Here is a 17420-nt window from a genome sequence, read left to right as displayed (position 1 = left end):
TGGAGAATCGGGTTTGATTCCCAACTCCTCTACGAGAGCAATAGACTCTTATCTGGTTAATCAGATCTGTTTCCCTCTCCTACATTCCTGCTGGGTAACCTTAGCTAGCCACTGTTTGTTCAGAACTCTCTCAGCTCCACCTACTTCATCACGTAGAGTTGTGAGTTTGTAAGTCGCATCGAGTCTCCTTACACGGCAGAAAGATGGGATATAAATCTAAACTACTACTCCTCAAAACTAGCACCTAAAGTTTTATGTAACATTTGCTGGTCTTCAAAATATAAAATGTAAAATAATTCTTGGTTCTCTCTCTCTGGCCTAGTTCTGATCTATTTATTGCATTTTTGCCATTGATCATTGTTATTGACCTGTTCGAGCAAACCAGCAATTCAGCTGCAGTTTAATCTCAGATAGGACTAAAGGTTTAGTCCCTGGAAGTGTTTTCAAAGGTTGAATTCAAGAACATAAAAAATAGTTCTTCTGAGAATCTACTGTCTTTCACTAAAAAATGAGTAAACTACCTCTGGGAATAGTGAGCATGGTTTTCTGGAAGAACTGATTCACATCTTGCTGACACTACTTATGAAACAATCATATTCGTGAAAAAAAGTGTTAGCTGGGGGTAGCTGGTTTCAAATCACCAGCAAACAACGCTGAGTAACTTTGGGCTTCCTCCCTTCTCTCTCAAATCCCAATGCACAGGGTTGTTGTGAGGCTGTGGTACAGGAGAAGATAAATGTGTAAATTGCCCCAAGCTCCTTAAAGGAGGGGCAGGATACAAAAAGAGGTGGATTGAACTTTTGACTGCATTTATTGGGGACCATTTAGATTATTTACTTAAAAGGAAAACAACCCTGAATATAAGATGCACCCTCTAAAAAAGTATTTTTAATTATCTTACTTTTATTTATTTAGGGTATATTTATGCTGCCTCTTCAGACTCCTGGCTAAGGCAGTCTATAATGAAAACTACGCTGAAATATTTTAAAGCACCATTAGAAACAAGTTACATACCTATAACTTTTATGTAAATTTAAGATGGTCATTGTTTTTCTTTTCCTTTTTTGGGGTGTGTGTGTGTGTGGATGGCACATGGGTGTGCGAAGGGGGTAACCTGCCTGTCTTTTAGATAAATAGGGTATTAGAAGAGACCAAAAGGTTGGCTGATATGCTGTTTCTGCAGAGTTAAACACACAAACCAGGTAAGTCAATAATTCTTATTGCCCAACTTCTGTTGATGTAAGACCAAGAAACCTTCTGAATCTTGATCTGTCAATTTGGCCTTTGGCCTTCACAGGCATTACCTGTTCTGTTCATTCCTCCTTAAAAAAAACAACTCCTGATCAATGCACAATTTGATGGCTCATTTTAGTTGTTGTTTTTTCTGTGCAACCAGGGAAGCTGTTTCACCATAACATCTTATCTATGGGACCTGCTCTACTTTTATTATTTTATTCTAGGGGAAAGGAATGCATCACTTTGTTCCAGAATTAGTTTCCTGTTTGTGCAAGAGACATGCCCAAACAAGTCTGCACTCATTTCTGTAGAGATCAGTATACAGCCTCTGTCATATATTTTTTTAAAAACTCTTACCATATCCACTTCTTTGTGCTAAAGACCTTGCAATGCAGTCTGATCTAGCAGGCCTCTTCTTGTGTTTTTATGATAACTATAATTGAATCCTGCTACTGGTAAGGAAAGGAAACAGTGCTGGTCATCTCTTTTTCATCACTTGTTCCCATACATGCCACTAGAAGAACCAATCAGAAGTGACACTATTTTGTCTGTAAACAAATTTACTTCCATGCTCATTTGGCTTTCACTGTTTGGTTTGCAAAGTGGCTTTATCAGATTTTTTTTCTGTAGGTCCCTACAGCATTCCACATAAATGGAAAAAGGTGTTGGGTGCAAAATCAACCACTGGTGGGTCCCAGCTTTATTTTCAGTTCGAAAACTAACTTTCTAGTCCTGACTGGGGAAATAGATTCATGGAGACTATAGTGAAATTGATTAAATAGGAGTTTATTGGTCAGCGGCTTCAGTCTCCAGCTCTCTGTTCTTCCTTGTGACAAGCAGTAGCAAAATAAAAGATATACCAATGTGCATGATTTTCATAATTTATACAGGTGGGACATGTAGATTATTTTTGGTACCGTATGTTTAGTCCTTGCCACTGGTAATCCTTATGACAATCAAGTATTTAGATTAAGACAGGAACCCAGTGACTCCTTAAAGACATACAAAGCTTATTCCAGAGTAGATTTACTCTTCATCAGATGCAGTTTTTGTTAATGTTTTGTTAACACCTTCAAAGAGTCATTCAGGTCTTCTCTTATTGCTGCTACAGGCTAATACAGCTGTCCCTCTGGAATAATCACCTGATTACAGAAATCAACCTATAAATCCTTGAGTCCCACACAGCAGAAAATGTGACTAGCCATTTGGTTTCATTGGCCAAAACAATCCCACGAAGGATTAGTGTGAACATGCATTGAATCTGTTCGAGAAGCTTTTATAATGCAGATGAAGAGTAAATATTGGTCCTAACTAAATAACAAAGCACAGATTTAAGGTAAAGAGCACTTCAAAGGAACAGAGAGTTTATCAAGATCAACTGGATTTGATCAAACCTCTAGATTTTGAAGAGAATCAAAGGGATTGAGCTTTGAAAAAGCTGAGACAGTTATACTTAACTCTTCCTTTGGTAGTACAGGCAGCCAGGGGCAACGTAAAGGGCTGAAGCTAGCCAAAAGTCAGTTCTGATGCATTAAGAAACTTTGGGGTAAAGTACTACTATTTAGTATTAAGGAAGAAAAGATCCTGTGGGACTTGTACACAGACATTTGAAATCTTAAGATGTGTATCTCCTAAACTGTGGAAGATATAAATCTTGTGTCACTTAAAATGCAAACAAGGGGGCCCCTGAAAACTCATTAGATTGCACTGAAACAGGGCATTTAGCTCAATTTTTCTGCCTTGCTGTCTGAACAGATCCATGTTTCAGAAGTATTCCAGCTGAGGTAATGGGAAAGCTATATCTATTTTATTAGATCTATTATGGCTCATTCACATGATTTGTATCCTGGTGATGCTGCTTGCATTCATGTGAACCAGCCCATAGTCAAGGCAGGGCCAATTCCAATAGCATTCAATCAGGCTGGACATTAAACAGGCTCGCATATTACTTTGTCCTGTGACATAAAACGTTTTTCCAAACCAATGGACTTCTGGTTTGTTTGCTTGGTTTGGCCATTCAGAGGATTTAGCAGGTACATGTTCTAGTTTGGTTATAGGCCTCTGTGGGCCTGAGAAGTCATGTGGGAAATGATCTTGAAAGTGCCACCATTAGTTTTTAAAGCTTTTGTAGCCACGAGTAGCTATTGGGAACTAAGGATGCCAGCCTCCAGATGGGACCTGGAGATCCCCCAGAACTACAGCTCATCTCCGGACTACAAGCATCAGTTCCTGTAGAGAAAATGGAACTTTGGAGGGCAGACTCTATGGCAGGGGTGTCCAACTCTGGCACTTCAGATACTCATGGATTGCAATTCCCATCAGCCCCTGCTGGCATGGCAATTGGCCATTACTGAAAGATTTGAGGCCAGCCAAGCCTAAAAAACAAGGACTGTATATATAGGGATCTGTTTAATATGGCAATTGGCCATGCCAGCAGGGGCTGATTGGAATTGTAGTCCATGAGCATCTGAAGCACCAGAGTTGAACACCTCTGCTCTATGGCATTGAGATCCCTGTCGTCCACAGGCTCCATCCCCAAATCTCCAGGGGTTTCCCAACCTGGAGCTGGCAACCCTAATCCCTGGTCCCAACAGTGGCCAGGAGAGACTTGGCAGCCGTATGTTGGGTATGTGGTCCCCTTCCCACAGTATTATACCAAATCAGTATTACAGTCTTTTGCTGACATTGGTTATGTTATGCTTTACTACCTTTGAACTGTTAGTTTGTTTTATGCTGCTGGCTGGTTTTTATTATTGTTGGTGTGGATTTTTATAATTCTGTGTTGCTGTTAGTGCTTTGAATTCTTATTTCTGATTTTATGGTGTGACCTGCCTGAGGCAGCCATGTTCTGGAAATGCAGCAAATAAAAACACTAAAAAATAAAGAATTGGACTGTGAGTATTTTGTTTTTCTTCTTCTTTTTTTTACTGCACAGGCAATTTCATGTTTACCTTCAAAGTGGCCACTGTGGAAACTTGAGCTCAAAAGATATATGTGGGTGGACTCCTGCTCTGCTGGAGAAGAGAGCATGTTAATTTAAGAATGCGTGTTAATAGGAATGATGAGTTAAAGAGACCTGGAAAAATGATTATGGATAGTCTACATAATGTGTACACAACAAGATGTATTAATGTTTCCTCAGAAGCAGGCTTAGTGAAGTTAAATGTGCAACTGCTGTGAGCCACAAGAAAAGGCGGGGTAAAGATATTTTAATGAATAAAAAAAAATAAGTGTGCTTAGGATTGAAGTGATACAGCTGGGATCTAGCATGTTTACTCAGACATAAATCCCTTTAATTACTTCCTGCTTTAAAATACAAAGTTTGGCTTGCAAGGCTCAAACAATTATTTGTTCTTGCAGTTCATTGCAACAAGTTCGAGAACATTAGCGTAACAATGTGTGCTAGATCATGCACAATGTAAACAGGTGGAGAAGGTCTTTGACTAGCATACATGCTCAGAATTCAAGCTGCATATTCCAACAGGCCACCACCTTGTATGTAGCAGCCATTTGCAGTGAACAGAAGGCTGTAGCAGCTGTTCCTCCTATGTAGCAGCTGTTCCTGAGTACCCTCTCTGGGCATAACTGGGTACTTAACTATCTAATTTCCCAGTGACGTGGCCAGCTTTTTCCATTCTGGCCAGTTTTCAGGTAAGGCTTTTTTCCATGTAAAATATAAATAGACAAGCAAAGAGAATAGTCCCCAAACTATACTCTAGACAGAAAGGGAACACTCCCGATTTTCTCTGTGGCAAATATAAGCACAGTTACAGAATTACCACTTGCTTCCTAATTAAAATGATATAGTTTTATTCAGAGGTGGGATCCAACCAGTTCTCACCGCTTCTCTAGAAGCGGTTACTAATTTTTTCTGAGTGCCGAGAAGGGGTTACTAAAGCAACCTCCCTGCCCAATAGGGACTGGCGGTGCGTGTGTGCGGCTGCGCCACCGTTTGAATCTCACCACCATCGGAACCTGTTATTAAAATTTTTGGATCCCACCACTGGTTATAATTCAATTCATTCTTAATAATTATTACTAATTATGTATGATTCAGACTGTTCTATATGATATCAATTGACTTATTCTCCTATAGTGCAATCCTGGAGGGGAGGGGGGCATTTCATCGTGGCTGGGAATGGAAACAGCGCAGCCGTGCTGCCTTCAAAGAGGCTTGGGGAGGGGGACTCCAGGGAGGGCAAAACTCAGTTGACTGGGGGTTCCTTTTGGAGTACTACCACTTTTGAAAGGAGAATTACCTGCTGTGTTTTGTTAACCAGAATCTTTCCTATTATAAAACCGGAGTATAATTCTTTCAAGGAGATGTTCTTCTGTCATAAATCAAATAGAATATTTTTCAAAATGTAAGTGAGGCAGATCAGTGCCGTCAGTATCCCATTAGCCCCAGCTCTGACTGGTTCTGCTTGGCATCTGATGGAGAAATCCCATGAGCCTTCACAGCCGTAGACCTACTCTGATTTTGGTTTTTTTCCTGTCTTTTTCTCCTGCGCTTGAATTTAGGGTAACAAGAGTGCCTCCTAGTGCTAAGTTGAGAAAAATATCACATTTTTTAAAAACACAGTTGCATTAAGTCAGTCACGTATTAAACCAGTTGTAAAATATTTTCCATTCTTCAGAGCTTTCAAGAAATATTTGTGCTAATATGTAGTTTCAAAAAATAGAGTGTAATAAAAGAACTAGTGCTTAGAGTTTTGGTCTAGGATCTGGGAGACCCAGGTTCCAATTTCCACTGCGCCGTCAATGGAAGCTCATTGGGTACTCACGGATAGTCAAACACACAGCTTAACATAGCTCACAGGCTTGTTCTGAGGATGGGTCTGCATTATAAGAAAGGTGGGGTATAAATGAAGTAGTAAATCAATGAAATAAGATTACTGTAATGTTTTCTATATGGGCTTGTTTTAACAATTCTGGTGATGCTGTTTGGATGTAGCTTTATTCATAGAATCATAGAGTTGGAGGAGACCACAAGGGCCATCCAGTCCAACCCCCTGCCTTGCACTCCTGACAGATGCCCATACCATACAGCCTCTGTTTGAAAACATCCAAAGAAGGAGACTCCACTATCCTCCAAGGCAGCGTATTCCACTGTCAAACAGCCCTTACTGTCAGGAAGTTCTTCCTAGTGTTTAGGTGGAATCTCTTTTCCTGTCCCCTGAATCCATTACTCCTCGTCCTAATCTCTGGAACAACAGAAAACAAGCTTGCTCTCTCATCAACATGATCCCTTAAAATATTTAAACATGGCCATTATGTCTTCCCTTAACCTTCCCTTCCTCAGAAAAAACATATCCAACTCCCTAAGTCTCTCTCTCCTCATAGGGCATGGATTCCAGACCTTTTGCCATTTTGGTTGCCCTCCTCTGGACACGCACCAGGTTGCCAATATTCTTCTTGAATTGTGGTAACCTGAACTGGACACAGTATTCCAGGTCAGGTCTGACCAATGCAGAATGGAGTGGTACTATTACTTCCCTTGATCTAGACACTATACGCCTATTGATGCAGCCTAGAATCGCATTGCATTTCTTAGCAGCCACATCACACAGTTATTAATATATTGAGCATTGTAATAGAATGATAGGCCACAGCTTTGATAAATAAAATCATCTTTCTGGAATAATTTTGGGACTGTGTTCAGATTCCTCCTTCAGTCAAGGAGCTCTCAGCACCCCAGAATCAGTCATTCTCTCTCTTTGGCAACCTACCTCTCAGACTTGTTGAGAGTACAAAGTGAGGGATATTATGTAAATTTGTCAGGCTAACAAATAAATATATCCATATTTATTTATGAATAATGGTTTCTATTCACAATCAGGGCTCATTCTGTGTTTTTTCTCTCTTTTGGTTAACCTCAGGCAGAAAACCACCAGAGTCCTTCTCTGCTCAGTTCCACTCACACCTCCCAGACTCCTGTGTGTCCTTCCTTCTGTGCGCTCTTGAGTCCACACGCATAGCTACCTACTACATAGGCCCTTTCCTCCACAACACTGGATTGTGTGTCGGGCTAGGAATGCCGATGCCAGGAGCACTGTACTATGTGCTGCATGTGCATCGTTCCCCAGAGCTGCAAAGCAGTATGTGCAACCAGGAATGTGGATGGTGGAACATGAGCAAATGAGTGGGGGAAGGCTGCACTACTGGGGGGTTGGTAGCAGCAAGACTTGAACGAATGGCAGTATGCTGATGCCACCCCTGTCTGCAGTGATGCAGTTTTGAAGACTTCAAGACACTTAATATTTTCAGAACAGAGTACAGGGATAGTTTCTCCTGCAGACCTCTTCTGCATCAGTGTCAGTGAACTGGGAAGTGTAAATGACTTAGTTGGAATAAGAAGCCTACTCTAAGATTGCCAACCTACAAGTGAGATATGGGAAACTCTTGGCACTACAACTGGTCACCAGATGACAGATCAGATCCCCCGGAGAAAATGGCTGCTCTGAAGGTGGGCTGTATGCCGCTACACCACCTGAGATCCTCCCAAAGGTTCTGCCCACAAATCTCCAGGAATTTCTCAACCCAGAGCTGTCAGCCCTATCTTGAAGTGGTTTTTGTGTTACTACAGACCAGCACTGTAGGGCCAACAATGAGCTCAACCATTGCCTCCTGCTACAAACTGTCATTCACTGAATAGTGAATGGTTTGTGGTTGTACAGAATGCCGTTGATGAGCTGATCTCCTTGAAGAGCTTGCTTAGTGCTGGAGACCATCCAGGGCACCCGCCCATCAGGTAATTTCCCTGGAAGTCTGATGTGGGACTGGATCTACCTTTAACTAAGGTTGTCAGTCTCCAGGTGGTGCCTGGAGAGGAGATATCCCAGCTACAGAGATCTGTTTTGCTGGAGAAAATGGTAGCCTTGAAGGGTGGCCAGCAGGTAATTACACCGTTGATGGCCCCTCCTTCGGTAAATCCCACCCTCTAGACTTCACTCCCAAACCTCCAGGGATTTCTCAACCTGGAAACCCCTACCCTCATCCTACCCCTTGTGATGACCCCCCCCCCCCACCCACCCATGCTGTCCACAAAAAAACCCCACGGACTTTAAAACAACGCGTGAAATACTGCCCTGTGGATATTATATAATACCAAAACAACAATTTGCAACTTAACAGTAGATATAAATATTGTGCTGATCTTAACAATTACTATTAAACTTAACGGAGGAATTGCACTGATCTAGTCTCTGGAATATAACCTGGCCACTATTTGTACTTAGTTGCTTCATATTGTTGTAGCCCCTCTGAGCTTTTGTGTCTGAGGAAACACCAGGGGGATCATCGGATAAAGGGACGGCCACGGTACGTCTTTTAGATGCCTCGAGATTCCTTTTCCTTGTTCTTTTTTATGGGACAGACTACTCTGTTTTGAAGCCTGTTTAACTGCCGTGCTGCGGGGTTATTCTACCCGGAGTAATTTGGGCAGCCGTTCTAAAGAGGGAAGTCCCGTTCTAATTCAATGGGCTTTTACTCCTAGGAAAGCATCCTCAGGGTTGAAACCCTTTGCGTAAGGGGGGAGGGGGAGGAGGAGGAATCCCATGGCCTCAATCCACCAGTAGCGCTTGACAACATTAAGTAAAGTCGGAGGAAGCTCGAAGGGCGGGGAGAGGGGCCCATACCTAAACGCGAGAGAAGGGACCCTGCCCCTTTAAGCGCGCTCAAAAGCCCTGCGGGTGACGCTGCTTCTTTAAGGGCCCGCTGTTTATGTCACTTTCTCGTTAGATCCGCCTTCGCCCCAGCTGGGGGGCTGTGGAGGCGGGGCGAGTGTGCGAGCTCAGCGCCTGCGCGGAGCGACTCCTCTGCTTCGCCTGTCCCATCTTTTGCTCAGCCCTTCTTCTCTTCCCCCCCCACCCGGCGCGACTTCCCTCTGGGCCGAGGAGGCGGCGGACCTGAGAGCGGCTCCGACGGGGACCGGAGCGGCTGCGCAGCCGCGGACCTGGCCGAGGGAGGCCCGGCTGCCTTGGCCATGGGCTCCTGAGGGCCTCTCGCTCCGCCCCGTCCCTCGAACGACGGAGCGGTCCGTGCCGGCCAGGGGGAGCGGGAGGAGCGGCGACCCGGCTGGCCCTGGCAGTGCCGCGTGGCGGTAAGGAGGGAGGGATGGGAGCCGCCCCTGTGCACAATGCGGGGCTTTGCCGAAGGGTGCCCGGGGGGTGATGGTGGGACAGGCTGGCAGTCGGGAGAGGATGCTGAGGAAGGGGCACTTCTGCCCTGCTGGCACAACCGTTAAGGCCCCTGGAAGAGGGGCGAGTGGTGCTCCGTAGACCCGCTCCCGGGGGTGGGGGGGTCTGTTCAACAGTTGGGTGAAAGCGAGCTGTGGCGGCATGTGTGTGCGGATGATAGGCATGGACCCCCCCCCCCCCTGCCACCTCAGATAGGGGTTTTGAGGATTTTGCTTGCAGATGTGACACCAGATGGGCCAGTGTGAATGTATTTATTTGCTGGCAGGTTTTATAAGCCATGTTCTCATTCTGATGTTTTTAGGGTCCCTTAATAGTAATGCAGTACATGATATAATCGTGGGTATTGAGGTAGTCCAGCAGGATGAATGAGGGTTCTCTGGTGGGGTGTTGTAGTGCCGAGTGGGCGATGGTGGCCTTGGGAATGGACATGCGCTTGTGAGAGGTGCCACATTTATGTTCTGGTTGCCCAAGTGATGGTACTGAAAGGTAGGGTCTTTCACCACGGAAGAGGCGCTTGTGCTGCAGCATCCTGCCACTTGTGGAATTGAACATTGCAAATGGAATACTGTCCTGCATCCACAGTACATTGTCTTGAGTGACATAGCATGGGTCCCGTGGCTGAATGTGGTTCTAGATTAAATATTTGGGAGTTGATCTGAGGCTAATAGCTCTAAATGGAGTAGCGTGCGGCATTACACTTGTTGGAATCACTCAACTACAGTGAAGTATTTAATGTTGGAATTGAAGCTTCTTGATATTGATGAAAAGTTATGTTGAGGTTTCAAGACGCTGTTGATGTTCTAAGCCTGTTGTTGCTGCCTTACTCTTGGTTTTTTTCCTGGAGAAATACGAACAATTAGACACACTTCTTATCCAGTTCCATGAATCCAAGTTAAATTATACTTCTTCATATAACTGTGGTTCTTTCTTTTGTTTCTGTCTGTTGGAATATGTGTGCAGTTGTTAGAGGCCATTTCAAGTTGATGAGCACTTGTTAAATGCAATTTTGTAAATCCAAAAACAAGGGCTCTTAGAGACATATGTGATTATTTTTCCCAGGTGTTGACTTCAAAGAGTAGCTTGAGAGCCAGTTCACATCTGTTATTTTGAATAGGAGCTAACAGTTATTAATGGAGTGCGGACATTTAAAGGACTGTGTTTTCCTTCATAACATACACGAAAGCAGCATTAAGGCATTGTTTCTGCATTTATTGCTGGTGGGGAGAATATTTAACTGTATTGTGACCATTTATAGTTGTATATTTTCCATATTTTGCAGTCGTTTGTATGTTTTGCAGTTCATCTTGAGTACTGTTGATGCCCAAGTTCAAAATGTAACATGTTAATCGGCAGTGTGTGGTATTGTTAGGTTTTTGGAGAGCGTACAGAAGTTATAACTCTTTTTACTGTCATTTTCACCATTCATTGTCATGGGATGTTTGGAACTTCTGATATTAAAAACAAAATGTAAATGTAATCGTTTAATGTGGAGCTCTATTATATAAATCATAGGAAGATTTTAATATTTCTTGTTTGAAGTTCATTCAAAACTTATTTTGTGTGCATGCTCTCAAGTGTGTATGTGTGGGTTATGTAATGGAAGTGAATCATGTTGAATGTATACTTATGCATATCTTGTACGGACAACTTGTAATAGTTGCAGTATTTCCAGCTGTTGGGTGCATTCTGCACTGTACAATACGAGATAAAATGGGTAGAATAACGCCACTAAAGGAGTAAATTGAAGAAGTTCTTATTCCATCCTGACAACAAAACTTTATTGGCAGTCACAGCAGCTCCTTAAAATTGCTGCCAACTGTTACTCTGGGTGGTATAGAAAAGGAATACAAAACAGCCATGAGTAGTTTACAGACTTACCACAGGCCATTTTTTTGCTTTGATTTCATTCATTTTATTCCACCCCCAGCCCATTTAAGTTCAGTCTTCCCCTAGCATTCGTGCAGTGCAATCCTATGCAGGGTTTGAAATAAATGTACTTTGATTGGAGTAGCTCTCTCTGCCTAGTACTATAAGTGATGGAAAATCAGACTCCTGCCAAGACAATCCTGCAAGAGCCCCAGGGGAGTCTTAAAAAAGTGATCTGTAACTAATCATAACAGTAAAGTGGGATAAATAAAGCCTTAAGCTAAAATAGCTGAAAAAGATGATGGACATTGAAAATAATATCTAGCAAACCAGTTTCCAGTAAGAGTTACATACTGGGGAGGCAATCTTTCTTGAGGCTGTGTTCTCTGTGGAATGAATGAAATCAAAGTTTTAATGTGTGATATTCCAGGATGCTAGAATTTTGGCTCAACTGGAAAGTTGTCTATAGTTGCATTCCCATTTTTGGTACTTTCTTAGCAGGGTGTTCACTGATGTTTAGCTTTGTTTGTTTCAGTGTAAACAGTGACCGAGAAAGCAACAGATCAGCTTGTATCCAAGGAGCTGGCACATGAACGCAGAGCATGTAATGCAGTCTGGTGATCATTTTAATAATCCCTGAGGGACACAGTTTACAGGAAGCAGAAGGGGGAGGAGAGAATTAACTAACACGTTTCACCTGCAGCACCCTATGCTCTTTAAACAGTACTCTAACAGATATTGGATCATGGTTACCTTCTCAGCCTCTGTTCTCACTGAATAGTGAATGGTTTGTGGTACTATAGTCCTAATGAAACTGCTGTCTTTATGATGGACTGTAGGTGTCTTTCTGCCACTCCCATCTGATGGGATGGCAACAGTTCCATCTCTTGGAAGGGACTATATTTCCATGACTTTTCCAGTGATTGATGCCTCTATCTTATCTAGGGAATAATGTTCATGCGTGAGGCACATGTGTAGTTGATTCAGACATTACAAAGTACATAGGTTAGGCATGGAATATCCACCCTGTTTTCTGTGTAAGTTTAACAGCCACACATGAGTTGCAGGTTCTCTTCAATTCCCAAGCACGAGGTGCCCAATTTGGATTACAAATCAGTGTGCAAGGAAGAGGCTTTAGTTCCTCATGTTACATACAGTTATCCTGACCTGAAATGGGCCATGTGTGGGGGTAGGGGTATTTGGCCTGTAAAGGAAACTCATGAGTATACACATGGGTTTCCAGCATGCTAAATAACATACTCCTTAGACTATTGCAGGTTGGGAAGATGGTACAGGGTGTGAGGGGAGGCTGAAGCTCCATTCTTCACTTGCACCCCAATCATGATCTGATTTGAACTTCACATGCACAGGAACTGCGGTCAACGCACAACTGTTGGGCGACTGTTGCATATAATACAAGGTAGAAACTCAACCTCTTCCCCGCATATTGTGTGAATTAGATGTTATCACCAGTCCATATGAGCCAGAGGTCTTCAACCTGTGGCCATGCTGGCAGGGGCTGATGGGATTTGTAGTCCATGAACATCTGGAGAGCCGCAGGTTGCAGACGCCTGAAGCCTATGGTATTTCAAGAACAATGTATGTTATTAGATATTCCTTTTAAAACAGACATTTAGTGTGTTACGATGTTTATTGTCTTAATTTATATGTCACTGGTTTGCGTTTGCAATGGGCCAACTGTGAAATGTGAGAGTCGATGAAGTTCCTGTTTCAAATATTGTCACTGCCACAAATTCAGTTGGTTTGTCTCAGTGACAAACGAGATTTCAAATTACTGAACAAGATTCGTGTACAAGAGAAATTGTACCCACTCCCCTGTTGTAGTTGCATAGCTGGAAAAATGAAACTTTGTTTTCAGCTTTCTGTCCCTGTTACTGGATGCCAGTAAGTTTGCCTAACAAAAGCAACCTTAGCTTGTGATCTTCTGTGTACTTCTTTTTATTTGGGGAACAGCAAAAGTAAGTTCATGGTAAGAGTTTGATCCTGTTGTCAAAAGAAGCATGGGCTTAGCTGCCTCCATTTGTTTCCTGCCTTCCCCCACCCAAAAGACACTGGCTGTGGTATACAGACCTATTATAATGGGACTACCAAAACAAAGAAACAGCAGAAATTAATAGAGCAGAAAACTGCTCCTTTGGAGAAAGAGCGAGCAGCAGTTCATGGTAAAAGGGCTTCCTTTCCAATCTCAGATCTGACCTGAAGTGGAAGGTAGATGGGCAACTGAATGGATTGCCTTGGTGTAGACCGTAGAGCAAAGGGAAGAATAGGCCAAAGACAGGAAGCTGAGAGTGCAGCCTGCCACAGGGGTAAGAGAAAAGGACTGTGAAATAGTGGTATGGAGACAAGTTTGCTCTCTTCTTCAGGGATAAATTGAGAAACTTAAATCCGGCAGTAATGTTGTTGCATGTCTAAGTCATGCAGATCTTGTCAATGTGTGTTGAATTAAAGTTTGTAATTACATAGAAGTGGAGTATTTACCAGACAAAACAGCTATTGATACTCCTTTCTTTTCATCTTTTACAGCAAAGAGCCTTTTGTTCTGACAGGGTTTTTTTTAAAAGCCTGAGTGGCATTTTCTGTCTTTTGTTCCACTGAGTGCGTTGCCAGCTGTTTGGATAAGATATGATGAACGAGCAAAAATCTCATGAGTGTTCAAGACTATTCAGTCCTCCACAGCATGATTACAGGAGCTTTGTTTGGATGATAGTTTGTTATGCAGACAGTTGAATTATATCATTTAATGTGGATGGACAAAATTGTTCTATGCAATCCAGAAGAGAATGTAAGCTGGTTTGGGGTGTGATCCCAAAGGTACAGAAGAGGTAGGGATCACCTGGTGACAGGAAGGCTCCTTATCTCAGCTGTTCTTTTGTTCTGTGATCAAAGTGACTTGTAGCCTCATCATCTACTTCATTACTGGGTTGTTGTCATGCTTCTGGTGTCATGGCACAATAATAGTCCATCGTCTGTCAAAGAAAGGCTATGAGTGTGGGGGTGGGAATTTGGGGGCTTAGTTATTTTCTACTTGCTGAACCTCCCCCCCAACCCCCCCTCATAACAGAAATTGGTGATGCAAATTGTAAACTGTTTCTTTCAGATCATTTGATTCTCTTAGACTCAGGTTTCACCTTTTAGCCTGTACACAAAATACTGAATCCACATACTTTCTATGTTATCTTTATCTTTACCTTTTTCCCCAGTGGATTGTGGAACTGCTTTATGTAAATTTTTTTAAAAGAAGAAATTTCCAAACAAAGCTTTCAAAAACACACTCCACTGCATTCCAGCATTTTTTACTTCTTGTAATGGGAATGTAACTGAAGACCAGACAAGGGCCAGGTAAGTGGCTTAAAAGGTTCATTAAATACATGCTATGAAACCTGGTATAGGCAGCTTCTATAACAGAATGGTGTAGTGTAGTTGTTCTTTTTGTCATAGCTACCTGTGCTGGGTAAGCACCTTGCTGAGGTCTCCATTCTCCTCTTGCCTTACCTTGATCTTGAGTCTTTCACCTGTCCAAGCGCCCTCATAATTCTATGTAATTGTTTTGCAGCATCACATAACTTCAACCTCCACAAGAGCACGTTGATAAAAATGTGAAATCAAAAGTGTTATCATGGATTTCTTTCCTAATATTTTGCTCATGAGATTATGCTAAAGACCCTTTCTTGTCCCCGATGTAATTCTCATTTCGTAAAACTTGTAAAACTAAAAAAAGTCTATATGTTTCTTCCCTTTGCACAAAGCCAGGGTACCTCATAAAATAATATCACAAATATTGTACTAAAAACAGTTAATAAAGTACATTTTTAAAAGCCCAAACAGGATGACCACTGTGTTCTATGAAAAATCTTTTAAAATAAACACACCTCCCTCATCTGTATCAAAGAGAACAAGGCTATGTAAACACTGCTTTGGGTCACCACTAAGGAGTACAAATTATGTAAATAAATACATAAGACAGGCCTTGGAGGGAAGAACATTTCAAAAGCTGGAGTGGAAGAAGTCTGATCTTACCTTTCTTTATCGAAAAATATATTAGCGAGGCCCTCAACTAACCAGTCATGGTAAAGGAGGAATGCAGGGCTGAACTCATGAAGGATGAAATCCAGAGAAACTAAGGTGTTGATGACTTAGAAAATGCAAATTGACTGGTTCTGGTGGGTTTTCCGGGCTGTGTGGCCGTGATCTGGTAGATTTTGTTCCTAACGTTTCGCCTGCATCTGTGGCTGGCATCTTCAGAGGTGGGCTGTGTGGCCGTGGTCGATAATACCTTAAATTGAACTTAGTATGAATATAGGTTGCATTTTCTAAGTCATCAACTAATTACGGTAGATAAGCAGATGAGGTCTTTGGTTTAATTTGATCATTCATTGCTGCATTGCCAAAGGCTTTCACAGCCGGATTCAACTGGTTCTGGTGTGTTTTCTGGGCTGTGTGGCTATAGTCTGGTGGATCTTGTTCCCAACGTTTCACCTGCATCTGTGACTGGCATCTTCAGAGGTGTAACAGAGGGAAGTCTGTTACACACCTCCCTCTGTGATACACCTCTGAAGATGCCAGCCACAGATGCAGGCGAAACGTTAGGAACAAGATCCACCAGACCACGGCCACACAGCCCGGAAAACCCACCAGAACCAATTCATTGCTGCGCTTATACATTTTAAATGTTTGTAACTTGGTAGCTTTGAATGTTGAGATCTGAAAGAAGTCTTGTTCATGTGTTTAGGATACAATTTCACGTACCAGCTTGGCCCTCATATTCTTTTTCAAAAGAGTAGAGAAAACACAGAATGCAGTACAGTGTCTGTTCTGAAGAGGAAGGTTGTAATAGAAGATGCCATGCCCATCTGGAATACATTTGTAAATTTCTTGTGTGTTTAGAAAATGTTCAAGCACCTGCCCAAGATAGCCCACACAATAGAACTATACAATAAAAAACAATAACGTCCATTCATAAAACAATTAGTTTGTCTTCATAAAAAAACAATCAGGCTAGAAACAGACCATAAAAATAATCAACAAGATGTTAAAACCTGAATTTTCTCCCCTGCTCCTATTTTCAGGAGCGTTAGATACATGTGAGGCCCCTCAACACTGTGCTTTATTCATTTTTAAATTGGGCTGTTTTGGCAGTGGGGTGAAGACAAGAAGACCAGCAGCACTGGTTCTGGCCAGTGACTCATTCCTACATGAATTCCATGAAACAGGCCAAGAACTGCTTCTCCAATTATTTCTGTGTGAAAAGTATCCAGAAACCTCAGTGGAAAGCCTTTAGACGCCTCAGCTCTTTGCTCTTATTTCCCACTGTCTTGTCTCTTCTATGTGAGTGAGCAGATGTGGTGCATTATAAGGGAAGGGCTCCTTTGCTGATGTCACTGGATTAAAGAGCCTTTTGTCTGTCTGAAAAATTGGAATAGACTGAGGTGAATAGTAGTGTGTGGGGGGCAGGGAGTGCTTAGTATCCGGGGATGTGGGGAGTCGATTGAAAATCTGTTGTGGGCCTGAAGCTGATCCTACACCTTGGCAACACCTGAAGTTTTCAATTTGTTTTCAAAGCATGGCTACACAGAATTCTGTGTAACATCCTGGAGGAGGGGGCGGTTCTTGAATTTATGAATAAATGAATAAATGATGTCAAGAATACATATTTCTTGGAAAATATGAACATTCCCCCACCCCCCGGCAACTCTTTTCTGTCCAAAAGGCTGGGTTCTGGAGTAAGTCTCTGTCCCTCCATGGGGACACAGTCTGTTAGGAACTACTACTACTCATCAACAGACAGTTCTGATTGTTCAGAGGAAAATAAATATGGCACAGAGGTGATGTGGCAAAATTCAACCTTCACTCACCAGAGGGCAGCATGTGTCTCATGTTGTCTTTAGCTTCTGGAAAATTTAATTTAGGGGTGTTGAGCTCTGGCGCTTTATATGTTCATGGACTACAATTCCCATCAGTATCTGCTGGCCAATTGACTGTGCCAGCAGGGGTTGATGGGAATTGTAGTCCATGGACATATGAAGTGCCAGAATTAGACACCACTGGTCTAATTACACTTGCCCAGAGGTGGAGCTACAAGGGGGCCACGGGGTGCACATT

General features: G+C 42.6%; 1 protein-coding gene across 3 annotated transcripts in view; it reads left to right on the top strand.

Moving 5' to 3' along the window:
• Positions 1–9033: 9033 nt before the first annotated feature.
• TMEM184B (transmembrane protein 184B) overlaps positions 9034–17420 on the top strand; it is a 45575-nt gene continuing 37188 nt past the window's right edge. The window contains exon 1 of one of the 3 annotated variants that reach the window (XM_048500242.1): positions 9034–9337. The gene's annotated coding sequence lies outside the window, so the exon portion shown is untranslated. Of the gene's footprint in view, positions 9338–14508; positions 14661–17420 lie in introns of those variants that run through there. The other 2 variants (XM_048500244.1, XM_048500243.1) reach the window with 2 other exon arrangements.

Source organism: Sphaerodactylus townsendi, linkage group LG06, assembly GCF_021028975.2.
Source record: "Sphaerodactylus townsendi isolate TG3544 linkage group LG06, MPM_Stown_v2.3, whole genome shotgun sequence".
NCBI classification, from domain to species: domain Eukaryota; kingdom Metazoa; phylum Chordata; class Lepidosauria; order Squamata; family Sphaerodactylidae; genus Sphaerodactylus; species Sphaerodactylus townsendi.
This window is presented reverse-complemented; position numbering and strand designations above follow the sequence as displayed.